The 26985-nt window shown below is 38.0% G+C and overlaps 1 long non-coding RNA gene across 1 annotated transcript in view; it reads right to left on the minus strand.

Annotated features, from left to right (window-relative positions):
• Positions 1-8230: 8230 nt before the first annotated feature.
• LOC129146532 (uncharacterized) overlaps positions 8231-26985 on the minus strand; it is a 33143-nt gene continuing 14388 nt past the window's right edge. The window contains exons 2-3 of the long non-coding RNA XR_008553397.1: positions 21778-21917; positions 8231-8329 (exon numbers count right to left, since the gene is read on the minus strand). This is a non-coding gene — a long non-coding RNA (uncharacterized LOC129146532). The remainder of the gene's footprint in view (positions 8330-21777; positions 21918-26985) is intronic.

Here is a 26985-nt window from a genome sequence, read left to right on the forward strand (position 1 = left end):
GAAATCTGCCACCTTTCCCCTAGCCTGGTTCTGGCCAAAAGCAAACCTACTGGGACCATTTCTAGAGCCTCAGGTATGGGAAGAACCGGCTTGCAGACTGATAGCACTGCTATGTGTAGGCTCTTGTGGCAGATGCTAAACAGAATTCTTGCCCCTCTCCATGTTGACCATTACATCAAATGATCCTATCAGATACAAAATTCATGGGAGACAAAAAGACATGTTTTGGGAACTTGCAGAGGAAACATAGGGAGGCAGAGCCACTTTTCTTGGACACATCAATAGGAGCGAGGATTCAGAGGGAACTGGTCTGTTGGGCCAGTGGGTTCCAAGGGAGCTCTATGGATATATTTCTTTGGAGACATTCACAGCCACCTGTGTGTCCTCTTCCTCCAGGAAACCAGTGCAGAGCTGAACAGTATCTGCTTCTACCTGGAGATACCCAGGCCTGCCTGGTAAATCTAGCACAGCTAGTCATGGATTTTGAGATTGCCTACTAGCCTTCCTCATTGCCTATCCCTGAGAGGAAGGGACCCTTTCTCCTTGGTTGGCTATTCCAAATGCCCACAGTTGCCAGGCATTCCCTTTGGATTCTGGATGAGGGGATACCTTGGGTTCAGATTGAAACCTCTCAGTGGGGCATTCAATGCTATAGGCCCACTCCCTTCTCATAGAGTCTCACCCTGTTGACAGGAAGCGCATGGGTGTGTTGGTCTAACAATTGAGGGTGACACTGCAGGGCAGCTGGCTGGCTCCTGATTCTGCCACCATAAACTTGGATGTAAAAAATAACTGCCTGCCAGGCTCAGCCAGCTTGAAATCCCAGATTTTTGATGGTACATCAAATGGAGAGTTTTGATTGCTACCTTGGACTTGACATTCTACTTTCTGAAACAAGTTTTGTTTGTAACTAAGGGAACCCTGTAACTCTATAATACAAAGGGTCAGCTGAAAGTCCTGGGCTCTAAGAGTAAGAGACTATTCCCCCTACTGAAAAACTATGAAATTCAGTGAAAAGGAAGAAGAATGGTTTTAGTTAGAGTTCATTCATGGCTTATAGCTTGTTCAAAATCCTGTTTATACTTTAATTTCTAAAATAACCATTCTAAGCATTGCTTGGAGAAGCTGGGCTTCTTGCCTTAATTTAATTTACTGTTTATCCTTCCAACATTATAGATGACTGCTTTTAACTTTGAAGTGTATTCTCTGTTTTAATTTTAATGTTAATTTTTTTGAGATATAATGGACATAAATTGTATATGTTTGTTACATTGATACATCTGAATATTACAATATTCTTACCACTCTAGCTTTAGCTGTTCCTCAAGAAATTAAAAAGAAAACTACCATGTGATTCAGCATTCCCACTTCTGGGTATAGATCCAAAAAAATGAGAAAAGTATCTCAAAGATACAGTTGCTTGTAAAAGCTCTTGCTCTGTATAGCTCTCCTTCCTATCAGCTAGATCGGATGCTAGATTGGATGAATTGTTGAATTTATGTGAATTCACATTGGGCATGTGATGTCAAATTCATATGAAAAAACCCTTGAATATGTATTTGTGTTATTAAAAAGAAGACTCCATAGAGTACTTTTATTCTCATCTGTAGTATGGTGGGTGTGTAGTTCAGTCCCTCAGAGTGTGATGCCCACAATGGGCCTTACATGTCATGCTATCCTGCATCCACTCAGCTTCTGATTCATGTTTCTTCCAGGGTTTCCGAGTGGTTGTTTGGTGCTGGCAAAGCACCTTCATGCCTCTCCATGTGGTTCTGACTCATTAAAGTCCTGAATGGTTTCAGAAAAGCTTTTATATTGAAAAGATATGGCTAAGCTCCCTATCTCAGTGTCACAATCTGTACCTCAATTTATTGCAGCAGGGCAGCAAAGTTAAGGCACACTTGTATCATAGCTTTTTAGCAAGTGCAAAATAATACATTTTAGCCAAGGAGGTAAATAGAAGACTTAGCACAAAAGCTAAGTTGGCATGTGTCAAGGCTGTATAGTAGAAATACTTGCCACTTCTGGGTAAAGGATTTGGTAGTAAAGGATTTTATGAACAAGAAGCAAAAACAGCCAATAATAGACAAAAATATTAATGAATCATACTACATTAAAATTAAATCATAGTTCTTCCAAAGATCCAATAAACAAAAGCAAAATCTGATGCTCAGGAAATTTACATTCTAAATAACAGGAGATAAACATACATATACAAACAAATATAGGAATCATCTAAAGACTGAAAAAAAGTGTTATCAAAATGTATGCCAGGATAGTGACACAGGAAGTGGCTGGGTGGATAAAAAGGTGTAACAGATCCTCTCTTGTTAAAATTTCCCCAGTCACTTTTTTCTGCTTGAATTAATCTGGGATTTTAAATTTACTCTGAATGTTACATTGAATCAGGAAATGACCTAAACTGATCTTATTTGATCATTTCTTCATTGTAGCTTGGAGAAGCTGCTGCATAAATGTCCTTTTGGATTGTTCTTTTTTTACTTCCTCTCCCTGAATCAACTTCCTTCTTGGTTTGCATAGTCCATAGATGAAAAGGAAGAAAGAATCTGCTTCTCAGTCACTATCTACACTCCCTCTCTGCACAAAGGCAATCAGTATTCTTACTTCTTTAAGTATATATCAGAGTTTGTAAACTTGCTACAAATAACATCATTTGATGCATATTCTTTTAATCTGGCTTCATTATGTTTCTCAGGTTGATCTAGTTGTTGCATCTATCAGTAGTATATTCTTTCTCCTTGCTGTGTAAGCACTTCAAAGTATAAATAAACATACTTCTAATCCACCTGACATTCCTGTGAGTTTTCCCCAGTTTCTTGCTTTGTACATGTCATAATGCTTAGAAAATAAGTCATTGTATCTTAGATTAATAAATACTGTGTGTATATATTTATCTATTTATGTAGATATGTATAAACTGAGATTAATAATACGTCAACAGTTTGCCAAAATGTTCCCCAGTTCACATGCACAAACAATGTGAGCATTCTTGTACACCTTCTCACAAATACTTGTTGCTAGGACTCTTGCTTTGTTTTGCTTTGCTTTCGCCATTTTGGTTTGTGTCTAATGACACAAAGTTCAAGTCTTCATTTCCCTGAGAATTAATGATATTAAGCCCCTGTTTATAAGATAGTAGCACTCTGGACAATCTCTTATACTAAGTGCTTATTAAAGCCTTTCACCCATTTTTCTACTGGGCTGTCTTTTCATTGTTTTGTAGAAGTTAACATTGTGCTTCATCAGCATATTCTCCCACTCTGTAGTTTGCCTCTGCACTCATTAAATGAAGTTCTTTGATGAACAAACTGCTACCATAATACTCTAATTTGACACTTTTCCCCTTTTATTCCTTCCATGCATTTTTGTTTACATTTCAGAAATTCTTTCCTCACTCTAGAATGACACAATTATTGCCCATTATCTTCCACATTATCTTCCAGAAGCTTTTTGTTTTTCAGTTGTTTTTTGAAGAGATGGAATGTCACCTTCTTTTCTTTCAATAAATACATGCACTTATTCTTTTTTTTAATTATTTATTTATTTATACAAGCACTGGGTACAGTCAGAAGCACAGGAGGGTGAGAGAATTCACCAGAGCCAGAGCGGGGAGCAGAGCAGGCAGAAGGGCCAAAGTACACTGCTGAGGGGAGCAGCGCGTGGCAGGAGAGATCTGCACGCCATGTGGGACCCTCCTCCGGTGGCCTGGGAGCAGCCGGGGATCGAACCGGTGCTGCAGAGGCTGCGTGCAGCTTCGCAAGCCAGCGCTCAACCACTACGCCACCGGGGAGGCCCCATGCACTTATTCTTGAGAGAAGAAGGCAGAAGAATGAAAAGAAATGTTTGTGCTCTATATGACACACATACCTAGAAACCAACAGCCAAGATGGAAGCTCAGCTGAAGCTTTGCATCAACTACTGTTCAGGCACATTTTGAAGACCAAAGTGGAAATATGGTAAGAAGTAGAGTGTTGTTAGTATTTTATAAAAAGAGCAGTGGAGGAAGTTCCTTTAGAAATAGAAAAAACAGTCAGCATATCACTAAGATAATCTCTAGGCAACCAAAAAAATCATGTCAACTTAAAGCATGTCTTCCATTAAAAAAGCTGAGAGATTTGCTTATCAAAATTGAACAGAGCCTGGCATCTGTGGAAAAAAGTAATACACACACCACACCCATTGGTCTATTATCAGAGATTATACTAAGTTTATTACACAAAATAGGAGGTAGAGTGTCACCTTATGAGACAGCAGCATTGGGAGTGGAACGGGATGGAGGAGAGACAACTCAAAGTCCAAGTAGTTGAGAGAGAGAGGGGGGTACCTATGGAGATGCAGCAGCCTCTTCCCCAAGCCAATCTCACATTTATCGGGGGTCTGATTCAGGGAAGCACATGGGCAAGCACATGGGGAAATGAGTGCAGCGGGTATGTGCAGTGGGGAGTCATAATAGTCTGACACAAGGTAGGGGTCACTGAATAGGGGCTACTGCTTGGGGGGCTCCATTGTTGCTGCTGATCAAAACATCCTATCTCTAGTCCCTATTTAGACTTAATTTCCTGTCAACATGGTCTAGCTGGTTATGGTAATCTGGCCATAATGTCTGCCTGCTCTTTTCAGCAGATATGCTCATACCAAGACTTTTGTCCTGGTGAGAGGCCCCCTGCCTGACTCTACATTTGAGCTTGAGCAGCAGATACTCTGTGTCATGAAGACTACATCTCGAGAACAAAGGGGCCTGGGGAATCCACAGGAGACACGACAAAACAACTAGTTTTCTTGTTTCAGTATTTCTTCCCACACTCTACATTCAACATTCTGTCTCTAAAGGTTTGGGTTTCTCGGGAGTAGATCCTGGGAAAAGGGTTGGTTGCAAACAGATAACTAGGTGGGGGGAATACCAAAAAGCTCAAAAAATGAATCAGTATGAAGCAGGTATTTCGGTTACGTTCTGTGAGGGGCACTGGAGCTGGAGCAAGTTCATCAGTCATTGGCGGAAGGCTGCTAGAGGACATCATTGATTCCCCAGTACTTTTTGCTTGCTCTGCGCAGAGCTGATATTGGCTTCCAGAGAAAGTTGTCTGCCACTAGAAGCCTGGCTGTCATGCTCTAGTGCCCCTGGGGAGGGATGGTTGTTTCCATAGCATTTGCTGAGGAGGACTCTGTGGGGATCTGGGTGAAGCTCCTGAAAACTCTGTCAATCAAACATCGAATCCTTTATTTTTATTATTATTTGTTTATATCTTTAACATCATTGTGTAGTCCCATATAATTGTCACCACTGGGCCTCCCTCGTGGCTCAAGGGGTTAAGTCTCAGCACCATGAAGCAATTCACAGACACTGCAGCATGAGTTCAATCCCGGGCCAGGAGCCAACCCACATGGCACAGCGACCTCTCCTGTATGACCCGGTGCTCCCTTTCCACTACAAAAGCAAGCCCCTCTCCTTGCCTAGCATGTGTTCTAGTTTGCATACCCTGAATTGTAGTCCTGCTAATCCCAAATAAAATTGTTTTGCTGGTAAAATAACTGCCTATTTTATTGTTAAGTCTTATAATTCCCTCACTGAACTTCTATACAAAACAAACAACAAAAATCTACCATTCCTGAACCAACTGGATTAATGTGAGAGACACATCTGAGTGAAGAACACACAAAAGACTACACATTAAATAATTTATATTAAATTCAACAATCTATGTAGATAAAAATCAGAGTTACTTTAGGAGGAGGGAAATGAATGGCAAAGATTTTATCTTTTGATTTAATTCATGTATTTAGCAAGCTATGAATCAAGAAATAATGTAAACCAAAGCACTAGTTTTAATGTAACAAGGCCATGAAATTTCTACCAAGTAACAAGGCCATGAAATTCCAACCTCTAGTGTCCACTGAACGTCACCATGATTAAAGAAACAGAAGTGCATTGATCTGGGTGTTAGGGAGCTCGAGTCCAGCCCTAAATCTCTCATAGGCCCTCTCTTGCTAGACAAGACCAGAGCCACTTATTTCCCTAGGAATTGGCTGTGAAACTTATAAAGTAAGAGAAATGGGCCGCCCCGGTGGATGAGGGGTGAAGTCTCAGCACTACCACTATGATGGCCCATCACAATAGCCTGAGTTTATTCCCCAGCCAGGGAGCTAACCCATATATGGTGCAGCAGACCTCTCCTATCTCACCTGCTGCTCCCCTCAGCAGTGTATTTCAGTAGATCTGCCTGTTCTGCTCACCACTCTGTCTCTGGTGAATCCTGTCACCCCTGCACATCTGGCCTACACCCCAGTTCTTTTATGCAAAAATAAATAAATAAAAATCTTAAAATAAAGGAATAATAAATTGAATAAATAAATAAATAAAAATACACCAGTAAATTCTCATGGCTCTGTTCTCATGGCTCTGTTCATGGCCAGGTTCCAAAACAGCTATTAATCTCCTCCTCCTCCCCACTGCACATGAATTTCCTTCCATCAACAGTAACAGCTCATCCCACCCCTGAGTTAACACTGGCTCTGTGCTAGCTCTGACCAACAGAACCTGCTGGAGGTGATGCTGTGTCTACTCTAGACATCAGCCCTAAGTCTGGCAGTGGCCACTTTCCTCTCTGTAAGGAAACCAACCACCATGCTGCCAGGGCACCCTGGCTAGAAGATGACTGAAAGATGACACACCTTGAGGGAAGAATGAGATTCATGAAGAACCAGAAAGATGGCAGACATGTGAGTGACGTCTTCTTGGGTTTTCCAGTCCTGCTTCCAACTGAATGCTGCCAAGCAAGTGTTCCCATGTGGTGTGCCAGGAAAGGAGCATCACCTAGCCACGCCTGACCTGAATTCCTCACCCCTGGAATCCTAATAAATTATGTATGGTTGCAGTTTTAAACCTCTGAGTTCTGTAGTGGATTGTGATGCAGCCACAGGGAACATAAGCATGGGAATTTATGCAGGTTCATAGTATGTGTCCATTGTTCTTCATGACACGTAACTTGTTTCTTCTAGCACTTTGGTTTGAGCCCTACCCTGCTCATTCTTGGTGCACTCTTAACTAGACCTGCTCCTTTCCCAGCATTGTCCCTCTGCTCTCCATGGCTAATTCACTCCTAATTCTGCCTCATGGGCAGGGGGAATAGTTTGTGCTCAGTGGGTTGTTGGCCACTCTCCACAGATTTTCTCTTTGCTAAAACTCTGTTATCTTAGGTTTTCAGTTGCCACTCCTTCAATGATCCTTCAGCTGATTTGGAGGATAGACCTAGTTCCTCTTCCAGTTACCCTCCACTTGCCCTAAGTGGAGGGTGCTGAGTGAACTTAAATCCATGGCCACAAGCTAAGTTCTCATTTTATTACTCCGCTGCTGCTCTAGTACCAGGCCTGATTAATTAGTGCATCCTCATACACAGCCTTAGCTGATACTGACTAGATTCTTATTGAATTAAAAAGTAAATGCAATGAAGACACAGAAGAGATCCTTGCATATAGCTTGTTGGTATATAAATATGCAAAGCATTAAAAATAAACTTTTTTCTTAACTACACCAAATAAGCCCTGTTTCTGTTGCCTGTTTCTTTATGTAAAGCTATGTTTATGCTGTTCCTTTTCTTTAAATATTTTTCTTTACATGGAATATTTGCATATATAAAAAACATCTCAGGCTTAATGTTAGATCTAAAAGAAGCTGTATCCAAATTTTCCTCATGGAGGTTATTTATATCCTATAAACTTACCTGAACATTTTGTCTACTCAGTCGCAAAATTGCCAGGTATATTTTTCTATATTCAGGAAATCTATTCATTAATCCATTTGATCATTCATTCAATGCATACTTATTAAGTGCCAGGCTTTCCCACTTGAGGTTACTTTTCAGTGCACACAGATTTTAAAGTAGAAACCTCTGTCATAACTTCAAAAATACTAACCAGATTGCTTATGGAATACATAAATTCTTCATATTCAAAAACTCAAGGATAACCTCTGTTCCCAATCATGGTTCAGTCCCTTCATTCCATTGTTCTGTGAGCACAGAATGTCCTGCACTTCCCCTTCATCTCCTACCCCTACCCCCTACATTGCCTACCTATATTTCCTTCATTCTCTGCCTGTCTCCTGAAAAATCTCTCTCCTTTGACGACTAGCTGTAATGCCATCTCCTGTTTGAAGCCATTTTCAATACTTGTCAGAACAAAATACCACATTGGGCACATTCCTCCAGGGAAACTCATTAATGCATTTTATTCTCTTGTTCAGAGGCATCACATCCTGCCTTGTGGTCCCTTCTCCAAGAATCTCTCAGTATATGCTACTTGAATTTTAGATCTGTAGGGAGAGAAATAAGGGTTTCATTTTGTATGTTCTCCTTCACCATCTTTTCTTCACTAAATCCAAGATGTAGAATTTCAAAGAAGTTAAAACTAGAAAAGATATGGCAATTCACTATACACCCACTGGAAGGGCAAAAATGCGAATGATGATCGACATTGAAAATTGGCAGGAATGTGGAGCAACTGGGACTCTTTTACATTGCTGATGAAAATGTAAAATGGTGCAGCTGCTTTGAAAAATAGATCTACTCTTTCTGATAAAATTAAACTTATACCTACCGTAAGACTCAGCCCTTCTATTTCTTGGTATTTATGAAAGGGAGAGGAGAGCATATGTCCACACAAAGACTGCACAAATGTTCGTAGCAGCTTTATCAATATTAGTCCCAACCTGGAGACAACTCAAAATTCCATCCACTGGTGAATGAGCAAACACTGTGCATCCCATCAATGGAAACTTGCTGAGTAGTAAATAGGGACAAGCTATTGATATGTACAATGGCACAAAGTCACATGATTCCATGTACAGGAGATTCTGGAAAAATGCAAAAGAATCCATAGAGAATAAAGCAGATCTCTTGTTTCCTGGGTCTGGGGGTAAGGATGGCACTGGCTGCAAAGTGGTATAACAGCATTTTGGGGTGATTAAAATGTCCCTGATTTGGTTGTATGGTGGATACATATAATCACTAGCTTAAATTTATTGTTATAAACTTAAAATAAGTGTTTTTTATAGTATGTAAGTGATATCACAATAAAATGGATTAAAAAGAGGTCTTATAAAGGCTTTTGTAGAATCTCAGACAAACTATATGAAACTTAATGGAGCTCTGGAACACCTAGGAATTGGGGGGAAATGGGGGGCTAAATTTGTTGTCATGCCTATTCCAACTCTTCATTAAATCGTTGTCGTAGTACCCATAAAGTGGTGAAGAGCTTCAGTATCTATTTCACATCAAACCTGGATAAGTAAGTAGCAGATTCAACATTCACACCCAGAGTATGCTTGAACACAAATCTCTCACTTTAGTTACAACCACTGTCCTGGAAAAGATGGCACAGTGAGATCTGCAGAGGGAGGGCATCTGTCATTGGGCATCTTCACAAATGTTGTGTAAAGATAGCTAAGAAACAATGGAATCAACATTATAAAAAGGACACTTAACAGGAAGCTGGGAGACAATGAGGGGACCAGAACTTACATGTGTCTACCATGCCTGATCACTTGGTAACCTGGATTTACAATCCCATGTATCGCCCTTCCTTAAACCGGCATCCTGATAGTAGGGATATGGAGAGTCTGGAGAAACAGCACTGGTCATTCATAGAAAGCAACAAACACTATTGGACCCAAGTTTCAGAAAAACAATCTATCACTATATCAACATGCCATCACTACATCAACTCACTACATCAACAGCCCTTCCTTTTGCCTGTTTCCCCTCCTTTTTTTCTTTAAAGATTAATTTTATTTATTATGCATACAAGAGATGGGGTGTAGGCCAGAGGTGTGGGGGTGGGGGTGAAAGGAATCATCAGAGACAGGGTGGGGAACAGAATAGGCAGACTGACTGAAATACACTGCTGAGGCTAGCAGCAGGAGAGACAGGAGATGTCTGCTGCACCATGTGAGATAGCTCCCCGGCTGGAGATTGAACTTATGCTGCAGTGGCTGGCCATAGTGTGATAGTGCTGAGAATTTAACCCCTACACCACAGGAGAAGCTTGTTTTTTCCCCTTTTAAAGGATTTCATTAGTTCACGTGTAAGCAGTAGCTCTGTCTATATAAACTGTGTATCCTCAGCCTTTGCCACATACACTTTGAAGCATTTATGTGACTTGCTTGTGTGACTCCTGGATCATAACTTTCCTATATACCCCAAGTGAAAACTTTGCTCTCACTTTCAACTAAAACTCTGTCTCACTTTTGGATTATGGTTGGTGCTAATTGAAAACTTTGTCCTGTAGCTATATAGTTAAATAGAAAGTAACGTGCATGAACCACCCTTATGTGAAAAACTAGACTTGTTCCCAAATTAGCAGTTCTCTGTGCTTATAACTGGCATTCAGGTACTCATAAAGCTATAGAAAAAAAAGACCTTTTCTTCAACAAATGAAACCACTGTAAGATAATATTGTGAAATGGACATAATAGACATTAAATAAATGGAATGAATGAATGACCAAAGAAGATGGTGAGAATAGGAAAATAAGTATGGGCAGTAGCTCAGTTAATTAATGGAAGTGTAGAGGAGAAAAGACACCTGTCTGCTGGACAATTCAGAGAAGGTCTGTGAGTCAGTACTGCATGGGGACCCCACTAATATGAGGAAACATCCCCCTTCTAGCACTGCAAAACAGCATTTACTGAAACACAAACTTTGTTTTGTGAAACAAACTCCCCTCAAGCAAAGTGGTATAACAGCATGGAATCAATCCCCTCAAGCATTTGAATCAATCCCCTCTTACCATTTGAATCAATCAAAGCTATCAAAAAAATGTTCAAAATATTTTTTTTTCCAGAAACGGAGACTAATGTTTATAGTTCAGGTTCAGACACACCATTCAATCCACTCAGGATGTGGTTGTCTGCCTTCATGAAGAAGAGATGCAAAGGCTGGGGGCTAGACTTTGTTCTGATGTAGAAAGACAGAATGGCACATCCTCCATTTCAATTTGTTTCTCAGGAATTTTATGCAAAAGTAGAAAATAAAAGTCAGTTTCCTATCCTAAGGAAATAGATTATTCCCTAAAGAACAGGAATGACAACAAAGCAATGCAAAGTGCACAGTCATAAAGCTGCAAGAGCAATTAAAAATCAGTCCTAGAGACAGAAAATGTAGCATGTTCCCATAATTCAAGAGCATCCTTTCTCTTTGTGCTTTACTTTTAGGATGTCTCACAGTCCATTTGATCTATGCATTCTGGGGAGAAGAGCTGTCTTTCTTTGTTTTCCCCGCTGAAAAGCTGTAAGCGGCCATTCCACTGGTAGGAGCCTGAGAATGAGGACATATGCCTGCACGGGCACCACTCTCATGGGTGAGGTGAATTTCTACTCTTACCGCTTTTCATCCAGACTCTTCCCTCCCCCCCTCCCTCTTTACTCGCTCTACTCTCCTTTTGTAGCAGAATATAGGAAATCACATTTCCAACAGAAGCTTCTTGAAAGACATTTCATTAAAGGCAAGATAGAAAATTAAATTTCGGTGAAAGTATTTTAAAACGGGATTATTTTCCTCTTGAAGAGCACCTTATGGACCTCAGATTGGGCAGCAGCCCCAGGGCCTGGATGGCAGGAGGGAGCCCCGACCCCAGTGAGAGCAGAACTATGCCTTCCTCCTACTTAGGTCAGAGTTGTGTGTTGAGTTGGGATTGGGGGGGTAAATTGCATTATAGTTCATGTTTTACTCCGCTAGATAGGAAAGGAGATTGCAAATGAAGATAAGCTAATCAAGAATGAATTGAGGTGGGGGAGGAATAATTAGGAACCTAAGTGCAGTCACTGTGGAATTTTAGATGGAAATGGCCATTGGGGGATTAAGGATTGTGATATCATTGTTGTTTCTCATCTGTTAAAATGATTCTGCTTTGTCTTTATATACCCAAGGAACAAATGATAAAAGGCAAGATAGATGTGATTTAAGTGGCAGGGGTATACAACAATTTATTGTGTATAGAATGTAAAATGAAGAACTGACTGGGAAAAGGCAAGGGCTTGCACCCACAGTTGGACCAGGTGTGCACAGTGGCTCAGGGGCCCAGTTGTCCCTGGTAAGCTCAGAGGAGCAGGTGTTGTCAGGGAGCTCAGGGAAATTGCACAGCCACAGTGGTTCAGAGGACCAGGTGCTCACAGTGGGTTTAGGGAAAGCAGATAGCAGATGTCCTGAGTGGAAGAGCAGGAGTCCACAGGGAGATGATGGGGACTAGGTGTATACAGGGCTCCAGAAATCTGTCAAACTCTTGGCGGAACTAGAGTCAAACAGAAGCCTAGGAAAGGTAAAGCCACTAAGATGTTATCTGAATGTGAGAGATTTGTCTGCCTCAGAGGAGGTTGAGAGGGCAATCTGGAAAAAAGAGCTCTGCCTTGAAGCTGCTACATGTATGTGAAAAGTCACATAGTCAAGTACTGGACAAGGGGCACAATTGGATAGAACTGACCTAAACAGGGACTGACACCACTCAAATTGTAACCACACAGAATATTGATAGATTTCATAAGATCTTGAATATTTACAAAATACTTTTGATAAAATTTCCTGATTGCTTGCTTTATCTCTGGAGGGCGAACTAAGTGTTTCTTCCATCTAGAGTCTAAGGGTCACTTGTTACCTTTGAAAGGCTGCCCAGATTGGGACAATTGGGTTGAGCATTCAACTGAGAAGTGACCCCCAAATTCAGCCTGTGTCATAGAAAGACAACAACAGGAGCTGAAGAGTCCCTCTCCCAGAGTGCAGTCTGCTCTGAGATGCTTCAAGAAGGAAGACCCCATACAGAAACCATGCATCTAAAGTTGCCAATCAACATATTCTCTCCTTTCTGAGTGGCTATACTCTAAGGAAAGTCTGAAACCTATTTGATTAAGATTGATTAAAATTTGGGCCTCCCCGGTGGCGCAAGTGGTTGAGCACTGGGCTGTGAGGCTGCCTGCAGCATCTGCAGCACCAGTTAGATCCCTGGCCGCAGGTGAAGGTCCCACATGGAGTGCAGACCTCCCCTCCACGCCCGCTGCTCCCCTGAGCAGTGTATCTCGTCAGCCTTTCTGTTCTGTTCCCCACTCTGGCTCTGATGAATTCTCTCACCCTCCCGCGCTTCTGACTGTACCCAGTGCTCGTATAAACAAATAAATCTTGAAGAGCAGTGGTGAGAGTGGACATCCTTGTCTTGTTCCAGATCTTAATGGAATTGCTTTCAGCTTTTCACCATTGAGAATGATACTGCCTGTTGGCTTGTCATAGATGGCCTTTATGATGTTGAGGTATGTTCCTTGTATCCCAAGAATTTCAAGGGCTTTTATCATGAATGCATGTTGCACTTTGTCAAAAGCTTTCTCAGCATCTATTGATTTTATCATATGGTTTTTATATTTCGTTTTGTTGATGTGTTGGATAACGTTGATTGATTTTCGGATGTTGAACCATCCTTGTGTCCCTGGAATGAATCCTACTTGGTCGTGGTGAATTATCTTATGGATACATTGTTGGATTCTGATAGCTAAAATTTTATTGAGGATTTTTGCATCAGTGTTCATTAGGGAGATTGGCCTGTAGTTTTCCTTTTTTGTTGTCCTTGTTTGGTTTTGGTATTAGTGTAATGTTGGCTTCATAGAACGTGTTTGGTATTGTCCCTTCCTTCTCAATTTTTTGGAAGAGTTTGTGAAGGATAGGCACTAATTCGTCTCTGAATGTTTGGTAGAATTCATTTGTAAATCCATCAGGTCCTGGACTTTTGTTTTTGGGGAGGTTTTTGATTACCATTTCAATTTCACTGCTTGTAATTGGTCTGTTTAGGTGTTCTATTTCTTCTTTATCTAGCTTTGGGTGATTGTAGAGTTGTAGGAATTTGTCCATCTCCTCTAGATTTTTGAACTTGTTTCCATATAACTGTTCATAGTAGTTACTGATTATTCTTAAAAAAAATTGATCAAAATTTGATTAAAACTGTGGTATAATTGATATTTTTTGTATCAGTTTCAAGTGTTCAGCATAAGGATTAGATATTTGTATATATTGCAATATGATCATTACATAAATCTACTTAACATGCATTACCATAGATACAATAATTTTTTCTAGCAACTTTCAAATGTGCACTACAGTGCTGTTAACTATAGTCATCATTCTGTGTGTCTTTGATCAGCTATTGAGCCCAACATGTGAGCTCTCTTGTGGACATCAGAGACCCAAGAAGGTAGACATAAAAGTTGCCCTTCACTCAGATTCAGTTCCATGGAGAGGGATCCATGTTTCACACAATATCAGCTGAGACTGACTCTCAAAGTCACTCTTCTGGACCCTTATTCTTGGTGAAACAGTGTGAAGGTCTTATTTGCCCAGGCTGAACTCACTTCAGTCAATGATGGAACTTCTGAAGAACTGGGCATATTGCAAACACTGTTAAGCCAAACTTTGAAGCTAGTCTCTTTAAATAAGCTGTGTAAATTAGATTGATACTTTTGCTATTTTGGATATAACTCCCCTCCTCTTGGAATTACAACTTCCAGGTCTTATAGGTAATCTTAGTGAAACTTAGTGCTCTTGTTTGGTTGAGAAATCTCTTTTATATCTTCCTATCTTTCCTGGATCAGCTCAGTAATGCTACAGGAGGAAACTTTTTCCCTGATTCATTTTACAAGTCTGTCTTTGCCAGGTGTCCAGATAACATCCTATTTTAGCGAATAGCAAAAACTATCATCAATTGGGGCTTATGGTATCTGTGGGTCTGGTTATTGCAATCATATTTTAGGGAAATGGGCCCTAAATTCTTACATTTGTTCACTGTACATAGCCTCACAATAATGCTTTGTTAGTCTGGGTGAGTTCTCCAGAGAAACAGAATCAATAGAATATCTATGTATCTATCTACCTACCTACCTACCTACCTACAATCTATCAACAGAGTGTCCTAATAAACTATTATATCAGACATGTAATAACATATAAGCCCTGTCTTCCTAAGTCACATTAAAAAACAGTTGTAAGATCAATGTGTAGATTACTGAAAGGAATAGGTAGACCATATCACACTAGAGTATTTTTTGTGAGTAGGGAATAATAAAAAAAAACATTTTAAATAAAAAAGATGAAAACCTGATGGATTTGACATTAAACTTAATGGTTTCTTTTTAAAAATAAAATGCTTGAAATAAAGTTACCCTATCATGACAGAATAATAGAAGACATTTACAAAACCAAAAATACCAGAGGAGATACGGCCTTTTTTTTTTTTTTTTTTTTTTTAAGACAGAGGCATAAACTTGCCTTTCCTTGTATAATTCATGAAAAGGTTTTTGAAAAGCAGCAAAATTGGCAAGGAAAGTAAAATTCTTTAAGCTGAGTGACTGCTTGAGGTTAAAGCTCAAAATTCACTGTTTTTTCAGCCAGAGAAGATTTTGTTGATTTTTTTTATCTTTATTTTTTTATTTTATTTTATTTTTAAGATTTATTTATTTATTTATACAAGTACTGGGTACAGTCAGAAGCGCGGGAGGGTGAGAGAATTCACCAGAGCCAGAGCAGGGAGCAGAACAGGCAGAAGGACTGAAGTACACTGCTGAGGGGAGCAGCGGGCGGCAGGAGAGGTCTGTGCGCCATGCGGGACCCTCCTCTGGTGGCTGGGGAGCAGCAGGCGATCAAACCGGTGCTGCAGAGGCTGGGGCAGCTTTGCAACCCAGTGCTCAACCGCTGCGCCACTGGGGAGGCCCTATTGTTGATTATTGAAGCATTTCTGAATCCTATTTGATTCCACAAGCAGTGGAGGTAGAGCTACACAAAAGGTTCCATAATTGTGTGAAGCCATCTGCCTCTGCAGTTGGTAGAGGAGAGAGATTTCACACTGCGATCCAGCTGCCTGCACATGATCTTTTGGGAGAAAGCAATTAAAAAAAACAACAAAAATCTTTGGTTATATGAAAAACTACAACTAATTTGGGAGTTAGTCCTACTTCTTTCCATATCAAAATATCTTATCAATAGGTGATACAGAAAAAAAGTACACATTAATCAAAATAAGTAATCACACAAAAAAACTAGAACAGCAGCCATAAAAAATACCAAATCATGAGATTTGGTAAAAAGAACAAATCATGAGAAAAGCTTGGGAAAAAGCAACTAAAATGAGGGGAATTTACAGAAAAGGAGTTCAATGGAGCAGAGAAAAAAGTTTTAAGCAATTATATATCTATCAAGCAAACAAAGCAAAAACCTTGATGATGCCTTCAACTCCATAAAGCACAAACAAAAAGCATAAATATAAAATACAAGGGCAAGCATGGTAGACAATGGGGGTAACAAAATGTGAACCGGTGGGGCACAGCAAAGAAGCAGAAAGTACAATTTTAAGCAATCACTGAAATGAAGGTGAAATTGGATCGAGCACCAGGGAGAAAAGATACTGCTATCTAATATATTGCAAGGAAGGTAGAACAAATATTGTAATAAATAATTAAATAGTTTAAATATGGTAATAAAATGAGATGTGGAATATAGACAAAGGAGTGCCAACATAAATATAATTGGAGCTTGAGGAAAAGGAATCCAAAATAGTGAAGGAGCAAGATTACTTAGACACATTATTTAAGAACATCTTCTTGAAACAAAGTGAGATTATTTTCATATTGAAAAGACTCACAATATACCAGTGAGAATAGACTCAGGGCAGTTAAACTGAGACTTATCTTAGTAAGCTTACTGTACCTCCAAAATTAATATATCTTTTGGGGAGGAAGGTAAGCCCAGCAAGCCACTAAGGAAAGAGAAAATCCAGATTAGCCTCAGCGCTCTCCACAGCAGCATCAACACTAGAAAAAAGGAAAGTATCACCTACAGAATCCTCACACAGAAAAAGAATGATCCTCACATTGATGCCCAGCATGTTGTTCAGCACAGAAAGAGCAACTGTGCAGCAGTGAAACTGCAGCAACCCTGGAGTCATTCTTCCCCTGAACTGTTCTAGAGGGACTCTCTAAATAAAAACCTTTAACTGACCAGGGAAATAACTAATCAAGGAAAGGACTGTGAAAATTACATTAATTTAGTCATGGAAATAAAATTATAACAAAAACAACAACTGGAGTGACACATCAGAATGAAGACTGCAGAAGACCAGCTCCAGCAAAATGTTGTCAGGGGTTCCTGAAAGGATGAGACGACATCAGCGAAACTGAGGGCTGAGGGGAGGAGGAGTGAGGCAGACACAGACACTCAATCTGGTGCAAGCATCTCCTGCTGAGGGTCTCAGCGGGTCTTTATGCATTAAGGCAAGCAGTGGGATTACATCATCATATGCATAGAAGCAAAACAGAAACAATCAGTACATTCCTTTCCCTATGTGTTTGGCGCCTACGTGTTTTGAGAAAAGAGGTGACCTTTAAAGTTAATAGATGATAAAAACTTATACTCATAATTTCAGCCTAAACAATTACCTAAGACAGCTAATAGTCCTTGGTACACACCTATCTGCCAAGGTACTGTATCAAGACACTCCTCTGTCCCGACCCGCGGGATTCGCAGGCACGAAAAGAGAAGGGCTGAGGATTGAAATGAGGGGCTTGAGACAACTTGACGCTAGCGTTTGCTTCTTTATTTTTCCTTTACCTTTCTTTTACTTTTCCCTGTCTTTCTACCTTCCCTGACCTTCTTCTCTCTGCTCCTCTGGCGGTAACCTCTCGCAATAACCTCTCTCACAATGACCTCCTGACCTTCTCATGGTTCTCTTCTTATATCCAGGTAGCTCCTCCCATCGTACCTCCCAGTCTCATTTGATTAATATGAAACACCTGTGGTTTCTCAGCAGGCAAAATGGTAAAGCAAAACTTAATTAATGGCACGTGTGTTGCGCAACACGGCGCATGCTCCAGGCGGCTCCGGACACTCTATCTATATGGCCTGCATCTAGACACCAGTAGACCAGTTGCTTCCTGGTTATCAGTTATCAGAACTTTTTCTACCTAGAAACTCCTAGTGTAATCAACTTCATGAATCATTAAAAGGGTTCTTTACAGAACTTCCATGAAATGAAATGTGTGGCCAGTTCTGGGTTGCTTATCAGGCGTGCTCTTGTACAACAACTATTTCCCATTGTCAAGTGGGCCAAATTGTTCAGTGTTTAATTTTTAAGCAAGTAATTCTCCATGCCATGTACTTGCAATATTCTTATATGTATAATTTATTGCTCAATGTATTTTCCAAGAAGTTTTTTCTTGTTATGACCAAGAACAAAAAACAAAGGGATGTTTATTCTTCAGCCCCACAGTATGAGGCACAAGGAATCTTTAGCCCCAAGGTGTGAGGTTCTTTAAAAGTCTTCGGCCCCATGGTGCGAGGCCCTTTTCTTCAGCCCCATGGTGTGAGGCCCTTTTCTTAGCTGCTTGCCAGCTTCTTATCTGGCTGGGGCAGCAAGACCCCCTGCAGCAGAAGATGTCACAAAAATCTGACACCTAAAATAATTACACAACTAGCAAAAAATTAAAGGAAGGAAAAAAGGTGGGAGGTAATGTTTGTGCTTTTATCCTCATGTTTCATTGTGTGTGGGAAATATAAGGATATTCAAAACTGATAAATATACTAATCTGTATATGAGTTTTTGACAATAGAGATTGTTATAAATTAAAATCAGAGAGAAGATCAAAAGAAGATCAAAGTGGAAGAAGGAATATATTTCATGTTATTAAAGCTAATTGTTGGCAATTAACAAGAACTATTCAAAAAATAGATAATTAATGGTATTATATAAAGTCATGCTTAAGAAGGTAAGTCAGTGAAATTAAAATGCAATTCTTTCTTATAAATAAAGAAAATTATACAATGGAAAAATCTACATGGAAATAATTTTAAACAGAAAACAAAAAATGAGAGAGAGTAAGCTAAACATATCTTGCATTTCGATACATGAAAATAGGTTGAAATAATATATCAAAATGAAAGCATAGCTTTATTCTATCACAAGAGACATAGATAAAATTAGTGATTAAAATATGTACATAGAAGTACGAAATGGAGTTTTAAGCTAGCATATGTAAACAAAGAGAGCAAGTAACTTATCTTAACATGAGCTAAAACTTAATTCATGCAAAAAGTCATTGATGAAGACAAAGAAAGACACTTTAAAATGCTAAGGGACAAGGTACATAATTTTATATTCTTGGAATAATATAGTAACTATAAAAGTAAAATGAAAACTACTAGATATTTAATGAGAACTAGATACTTGCAAGCATCTTTAATTTGCATTTACTACATAAGACAAAGAACATTTAATATAATATTTAATATGGAATACTTAATATATTAAAATAAATACTCTTTACAGAAGGAATACATTTTTTCATATGCCTGTAAGATGCTCACAAAATATGAAAATATATTAGATCAAAAAGAAAGCTTAAATCAATTCTAAAATTCAGAAGTTCTGTTATTATCTAATGTAATGAAACTGGAATTTAATAGCACAACAAGAAAACAAAAAGTCCTCACAAAAAATAATAACAATACCAATTGCATGTATCAACATTGGGGATACTTTTTACACAGGTTTCAGAGAAAAATACACACAATTAATTTTAAGGAAGAAAGAAAGCACAAACATAAACATGAAATGAAAGGGAAAATAATCCAGTGGTAGTATAAAAGTTATGACTCCTCTGTGCTTAGCTTCTCAATTTATTTGAATGCTGGAAGGAAATGGCAATTTTCTAACAAAGTATGATTTACCAAAACTGACTCCAATAAGAGATAGCAAATTTAAACAAAAGAGAACTATATAAGATATTTAGAATTTTGGTAAGGCTACCCCATAAAATGAATAGTGAAGAATAAAGTGAAGAGTCCTGCTAAATTTTTGAGGAACTGATAATTCCAAAAATTTATAGTCTATTTCAGGCCAAAGAAAAACAAAAAAAAAAAATATTTCTTCAAAGTTATTGAAAGTGTTTTGAAGAAACAAGTATAATATCAATATCAAAATGTGACAATGATGAATTGTAAACTATACATTAATCTTACTTAAACATGGCAATTTCAAAAGCCTAAAATAGGTAAGAATAAATAAAACAATGATTATAGAGTGGTTTATTTCAGTAAAGCAAAGATGTTTAATATCAGGAAAAGCTACTTTATTATTTCAAAAGATGTCATGAAGACACATCAAAAAATTCAAATTTTGTTCTTTTTAATACCATTAAAATACTGCATTAACCCATTATTTCCAGATATATGTTAAGTATATACATATATGTGATATATATATACACATCTCTACACATAACATCTATGCTAAAGTAAGCAATATATATGACTCTATATTGTGCTTCATATGGAAAATCTAGAAGCTTTCCCATTAAAGTTGTAGAGTTGTAAGAGCTTATTTATTTTTAATGTAATTTATTATTGATGTTGTATTACTCTAAAATACTCAGAAAAGTGAGTACAAATGTACAAATGTGGAATGGAAATGTACTACATTTAATTTTATAATTTAATTTACATGGGCAAGTGTATAAATTCTTGTGTGGTCTTTGAAATCCAAAAGATCATCCAGAATGTTTTAGTAGTAATAAGAATGTACTATTCAAGTATTTGGGAATAATTAATATACAAGGATAAAAAAGTAATAGGTAATATATAAAAATTAATACAATGACCATATATATTCCTATATAGCATACATATACTATATATGAAGAAAAATTTTAGATTTATATAAAATATTCCTTTAATAATATCATAATACAAAGTAAGATATCTAGTAAAACAATGAAATGATCTAGTTTAACAAATATTTGACATACTTCTAAGGGATCAAAAGACCATTTGAACTGACTGGAAATGTAACCATTGTTCTTAGACAAGAATAGTCAACATCAAAAATATTGAAATTCTCTTTAATTTACAAAATGGAGTGAAAGCCCAGTATTAGTATCATAGTTATTTTAAGTAGTCAAAGTTGATATGAAAATAACAAGTTTTAAAGTAAAAGAGTAATAAGAGGCTAAGTAAGCAGATGTACAATATGATAAAGCTGCAATAATGAAAACAGTGGAAGATAGATAGGCAGGTAAAGGGAATAAAAATAAATACAGAAATAGACTGAAATATATAAGTTACATGTGATTGAAGGGCATCTTAAAGCAGCAGGCAAAAAAGATAAATTATTTAATGAATGGCAACAGAAAAATAAAATATGTTGTATCCATATGTCATAATTCCAAATAAACTCCAAGTATATCAATTATTTAAATGTGAGAGTTAAATGACTAAAAAAAATTAAGAGTAGAATGGAGGAGTTGGGAATGAGAGAAGAAGGGGGGGGAGAGAGAGAGAGAGAGAGAGAGAGAGAGAGAATGAGAATGAGAATGAGAATGGAGGCTTTTATAACCATGAAACAAAGACCAGAAGGAAAATGGCAATGAATACATTTAACAACACACAATTAAAACTTTGGCCCTGTACACATATACACCATATGAAATCAAAAGTCACGTAATTATTTGGGAGCAATTGAGATATACCATCAATATCATAGAAATAGCTTGTTGCGCTAGCATAGCAAGTGTTCTTCGCAGACAAACAACAACAAACCAGCATTGGGTAGGAAAAGAGGCCCAGCAGCTCAGAGACAGAAGGGCACGTGGGTGCTGTGTCAGGAAAGGACGCGCTCTCACAGATGGAGGTGCCAGGGAGCCAATGTTTCACCGAATGGCTCCGTAGTTTCTAGAGTGATGCCACCTACCTTGTCAATGATGCATGAAAACAGATGGCCCCATGCAGCTCTGATGGGAGTTTTCACTGGTACAGATGCTATGAAAAATGATTTGGAAATAAATTTCAAAATTAAAGATTCAGGCATCCTTTGATTCAGCAACTCCACCTCTAGAACAGAGACAAAATATTGGAAACAAATTAGATGTATCTCAGAAGTAGATTGGTTAAATAAATTATGGCACATACTATCAAGGGAATGCTGCTAATCTCAAAAAAGAATGAGGAAATTATGTATTCATATGAAATAATTTTCAGGATATACTGCTAAGCCAATGAAACAAGGTATAGAAAAATGCTTTAGTAATCAACCTATCATTTGTATATAAGCAGAGAGCAGAGAATATAGTGTATGTGTGAATGCTTATCTTATTATCTTATCTTATTTCTTTCACAGCCATAAAATATAAGAAAGGTAAATCAGAAATGAGATGACTCAGGACAAAGAATGAGTGAGATTTTAAAAGATCTGTTTTAGTCCCAGTCATGAGTGCATTACCAATTGACTATGTATATATATATATATATATATATATATATATATATAGAATTAAGATACAAAAAAAAAAACAATAAAAGTAATTAATACCTAGAAGATACAAGGAAATCTGCAACTCAGTAAGATGGTGATAGAGAAACCAACAGAAAGATAGATTAAATCTATCAAACAATTTCTTTCATATGTGTTGACTGAAGGCCTTGATGGACACGAAAAAAGATAAACATTTCCATAATTAGAGAAACACTGAGAAAAATGAAGGATGAGGTGCAGGGGTCCTCCCTCTGAGTGAGTGGGGCAGATACACCAGAACCTGGGACACTGCAGAGCTAGCCCAAGTCCTCAAAACACTGAACTCCTTGTCTCCCTGACTTTTATGCCAACTTCCCAAGAGTTTGGTTGGATCCTTTGTTTTGGTTTCTAATTTGCTTCTTTTTGAAATCAAATTTTAGGGCCTCCTTTGTGGCACAGGGGTTAAAGTCTCAGTACTATGAAGTTATCTGCAGCCACTGCAGCACAAGTTCGATCCCCGGCCAGGGAGGTGACCCACATGGTGCAGCAGATCTCTCCTGTCTCACCTGATGCTCCCCTCAGCAGTGTATCCCAGTGGATCCGCCTGTTTTGCTCCCCACTCTGTGTCTCTGATGAATCCTCACATCGCCCCCCCCACCTCTGGCCTATATTCCGGTTCATGTATGCATAAATAAATAAATAAATCTTTTAAAAAGTAAAATAAAATTAATTGATTTATTATTTACATTTATAGAACTGCATAATTTGGGGAGTACAAATTTACACCTCAGCACATGTTTCACTCACCCTCCACAAAGCTTCAGTCCAGTGACCAACATGTAGTAGTATGGAGTGTGAGACTCAGTTTTGCTTAATAAATTTTTAATCCAGTTGTCCTCAAATGTAACATATTAACATGACCTGGAAACATTTCTTTTTTTTTTTTATTTTTAATCTGAAAATGAGGTGAAATTATTCACAGTTTTGAGGAGAGGATGAATTTCAGGCAAGTGTGGAAACTACTGGCATAATCTCCAGGGGGCAAAAAAGTCTCTCCTGTTTCCTGTTCATAGCACAGGCATCAAGTAAAGTGAAAGGCTCCCATTATGGGATGTTTGTTCTTCAACTGGATGTGTGATAAGCCCTTTTCTCTCTGGTCTCCTCATGACAAATAGTAGCAGAGCTTGCCAGTTCAACTCCTAAAACTGATCCCACCCAATAGAAAAATGAATACAGTCACATAGATAGATTACATAAATAGAAAATCACAGTAATAGGATATTTCCACAGGACTGGGGAATAGTTTTGCTGTTATGGTTGCTGTTGCATTGGGGTTTTTGATTTTATTTTGATTTTTACTGGTCTTTTCCTTTATGAGGAAGTTGAATGTCAGCTCTGTTTTATCTCTTACCTTGAAGAAGGGGAGTATAACTTCTTTCTTTTTTTAAAAAAAGATTTATTTATTTATGCATACAAGAACTGGGGTTCAGGCCAGAGATGCGGTGGGTGACAGGAACAGCCAGACAGAGTGGGGAACAGAACAGCCAGATTGAGTGAAATACACTGCTGAGGGGAGCAGCAGGCGAGACAGGAGAGGTCTGCTGTACCATATGGTTGCTCCCTGGCTGGCTGGGGATTGAACTTGTGCTGCAGAGGCTGTGGATTGCTTCACAGTGTGGTGCTTAACCCTTGTGCCACCAGGGAGTTTCCAGGGAGTATAATTTCTGAGAATGGCAAGAACGTCCAATGTCCACAAAAATGTGACCTGCCCTGAATAGATTTTCATTATGAATGGACCATCCATCTCTTCTGTGTTGTCTCTTCTGACTGAGAAAGTGGGGTAAGAGCCAAAGGAAGCAACTCTTTGTTACTTGAGGTAACAGCAAATTCATGTAGAACTATTGGGGGCTAGGACAGATGAGGCTGTTATTTAACCAGTTGTTCTTCCTTCATCTCCTGGGGTCTAGGCTGAGCTCCATTCTTGGTCCTTGTGAACTGACAAGTGAGTGATGTGTCTGCCAGTCAGGATGGATAATCACCAAATGACAGGGATTGGCAACATGGTCTGATTGATGTGAACATTGGGGCTGGCTCCTTGGAATGACAATTTTGGAAAGATTTCACTCTGGCTTCAACTTGAAGATTTTCTTGGCTCATCTCAAGTGATGTGTTCTCATCTTAAATTTTTTTTCACCCCAAAGTTTTACCTCTTCTTGAGTCAGAATTTCAGGGCACTCAGACATTTTTTAGTCCAGACTAGATTAATTGTGGTTCTTTATTGTTCAATAAAACAAAACTAATTTTCTACATTTGTTAGGATATACAGTGGGCAGGAGAGATTGCACTGGAGACTAGAGGATCCCTAGACACATTCCAGTTAACTTTCACTTCGTGATGTTTTTATACAAATAATTAGTAGGGACTCTGATATAGGAATCAAGTATTTTATACCTTTCTGTATTTCCACATTGTTTATTTCATACACTCATATTAAGCAGATGGTTGACTTTAGCAGGGTATGGGGTTCAAAACAGATTGCTTTTTAAAAAATTATCTATGCATATATATTTTACGTCATTGCTCATTTTTTTACATTGTTTTCTTTCTTTTCTTAGGTGTAGCCCCCATAGAATTCCCACAACCAATTTACCTGTGCTCCATTACCGTGGTCCCTTGTGCTCTTCCCCCTCATTTTGATCCTTCTCCCTCCCCCTCCCTGTAGAATGTCTCTGATTTATAGTTGTCTGCTTATTTTTGTTTTGTTTTGTTGTGCTTTTTCATTGTTACTATTTTTTTCCCTGATCCCTTATTTGGTTTCCCTTATATTCCTACTATAAGTAAAACCATCTGATATTTTTCTTTTTCCTTCTGACATATTTCACTGAGCATAATCCCTTCTGGCTCCATCCATGTTGCTGCGAGTGGCATTAGCTTTATCTTTTGCTGCACAGACACTTTTTTTCAGTTGATGTAATCCCAGTTGTTTAACTTTCCTTCACTTTCTTTGCTTTGGGTGATGAGTGTTTAAAGATATTACTGAGATATATGTCTTGTAATGCTTTATCTATGTTTTCTTCTATATATTTTATGTTTTCAGGTCTTATTTTCAGTTCTTTTATCCATTTTGAGTTGATGGTGTGAGGTAGTGGTCTAGTTTCTTTCACATATGGTGGTCCAGTTTTCCCAGCACCATTTATTGAACAAACTGTCATTTTTCCATTGCATATTCTTTGTACTTTGTCAAAGATTAATTGTCCATATATGCATTGTTTTATTTCTGGGCTTTCTATTCAGTTCCATTGGTCTGTGTGTCTGGTTTTGTTTCAGTACCATACTGTTTTAATTATTATAGCTTCATCATACAGCTTGAAGTCTGGGAATGTGATACCTCCATTCTCCTTTGTTTTGGTCAGCAGAGCTGTGGCTATTAGTGGATTTTGTGGCTCCACATGAATTTTATCAATATTTGTTTTATTTCTTTGAAGAATGTCATTGAGATTTTTATTGGAATAGCATTGAATCTGTAAATTACTTTTGGTGGGGTGGCCATTTTGATAATGTTAATTCTTCCAACCTTGAGCAGGGGATGCCTACTTCTCTATTTTTGTCATATGCATGGTTTTATTTATTAAATTATCTTATTTAATTCACTTTTCATTCTTTTACTCTTTAAAAATTAAGCTATAATTTTTATGCAGCAAAACTCATTTTATCAAAATAATTGGAAAACATGTGCAATTTTATATCACCCACCTCAATTTAATACAGAACTGTCTCTTCACTTGGTAAAATATCCTGGTACATTTATAGCTATCCTGTCCCTAAACCCTAACCCCTGGTAACTACTATTACTTTCCCTATACAGTTTTTCTATGTAATACTTATATATTATACTGTATGTCATATAAATGGAATTATGAGTGTAATGTTTTGAGACCTTTTTTTTCCACTTAGAATAATAAATTTGGGATTCATACATGTTGACATCAATCAGAAGTTCATTCATTTTTATTGCTGAGTGGTGTGCCGTGTAAAGTAAATAAATTCACCAGTTGAAAGACCCACAAATTGTTTCCAATTTTTTGGCAACTATGATTAAAGCAACTACCATCACTTATGCACAGGTTCTATTTGAACACATGTTTTTAATTATTTTGGGTGAACAATGCAAAGAAGTTTTCAGAGATGGTATGGGACATGTGTGTTGAACTATATGAGTTCACAAAGTGATTATAACGTTTTGAATTTCCAAAAGCAATGCATCTAGGATTCCAGTAACTCTGTTAAAGGGTTTTGTTCATTTATTTGGTTTTGATATTTTGCCATTCTAATCAGATTGTAGTGGTCATTATAATTTTGACTTGCATTTACTAATTATTAATGATATCAAACATCTTTTCATGTGCTTTTGTTCTGACCAAATGTATATCTTCTATGATGAAGCGTCTATTTAGTTTGTTATTTTCTAATTGGATTTTTTCTTTTCATCTTTTCTACCCTTTTAATGAAACATAATTTACATATAGAACTGTAAAAGTTTAAGCTACAGAGCATGATGACTTGACTTACATATATTGTGAATTGATCACCACAATATAGTTGGTTTCAACTGTCATCTCATTTAGATACAAGAAAAAGTATTTTTTAGCTTGTGATGAGAATTTTTAG

Source organism: Talpa occidentalis, unplaced genomic scaffold (genome assembly GCF_014898055.3).
Source record: "Talpa occidentalis isolate TD23 unplaced genomic scaffold, MPIMG_talOcc4v2.1 talOcc4.10, whole genome shotgun sequence".
In the NCBI taxonomy this organism is placed as follows: domain Eukaryota; kingdom Metazoa; phylum Chordata; class Mammalia; order Eulipotyphla; family Talpidae; genus Talpa; species Talpa occidentalis.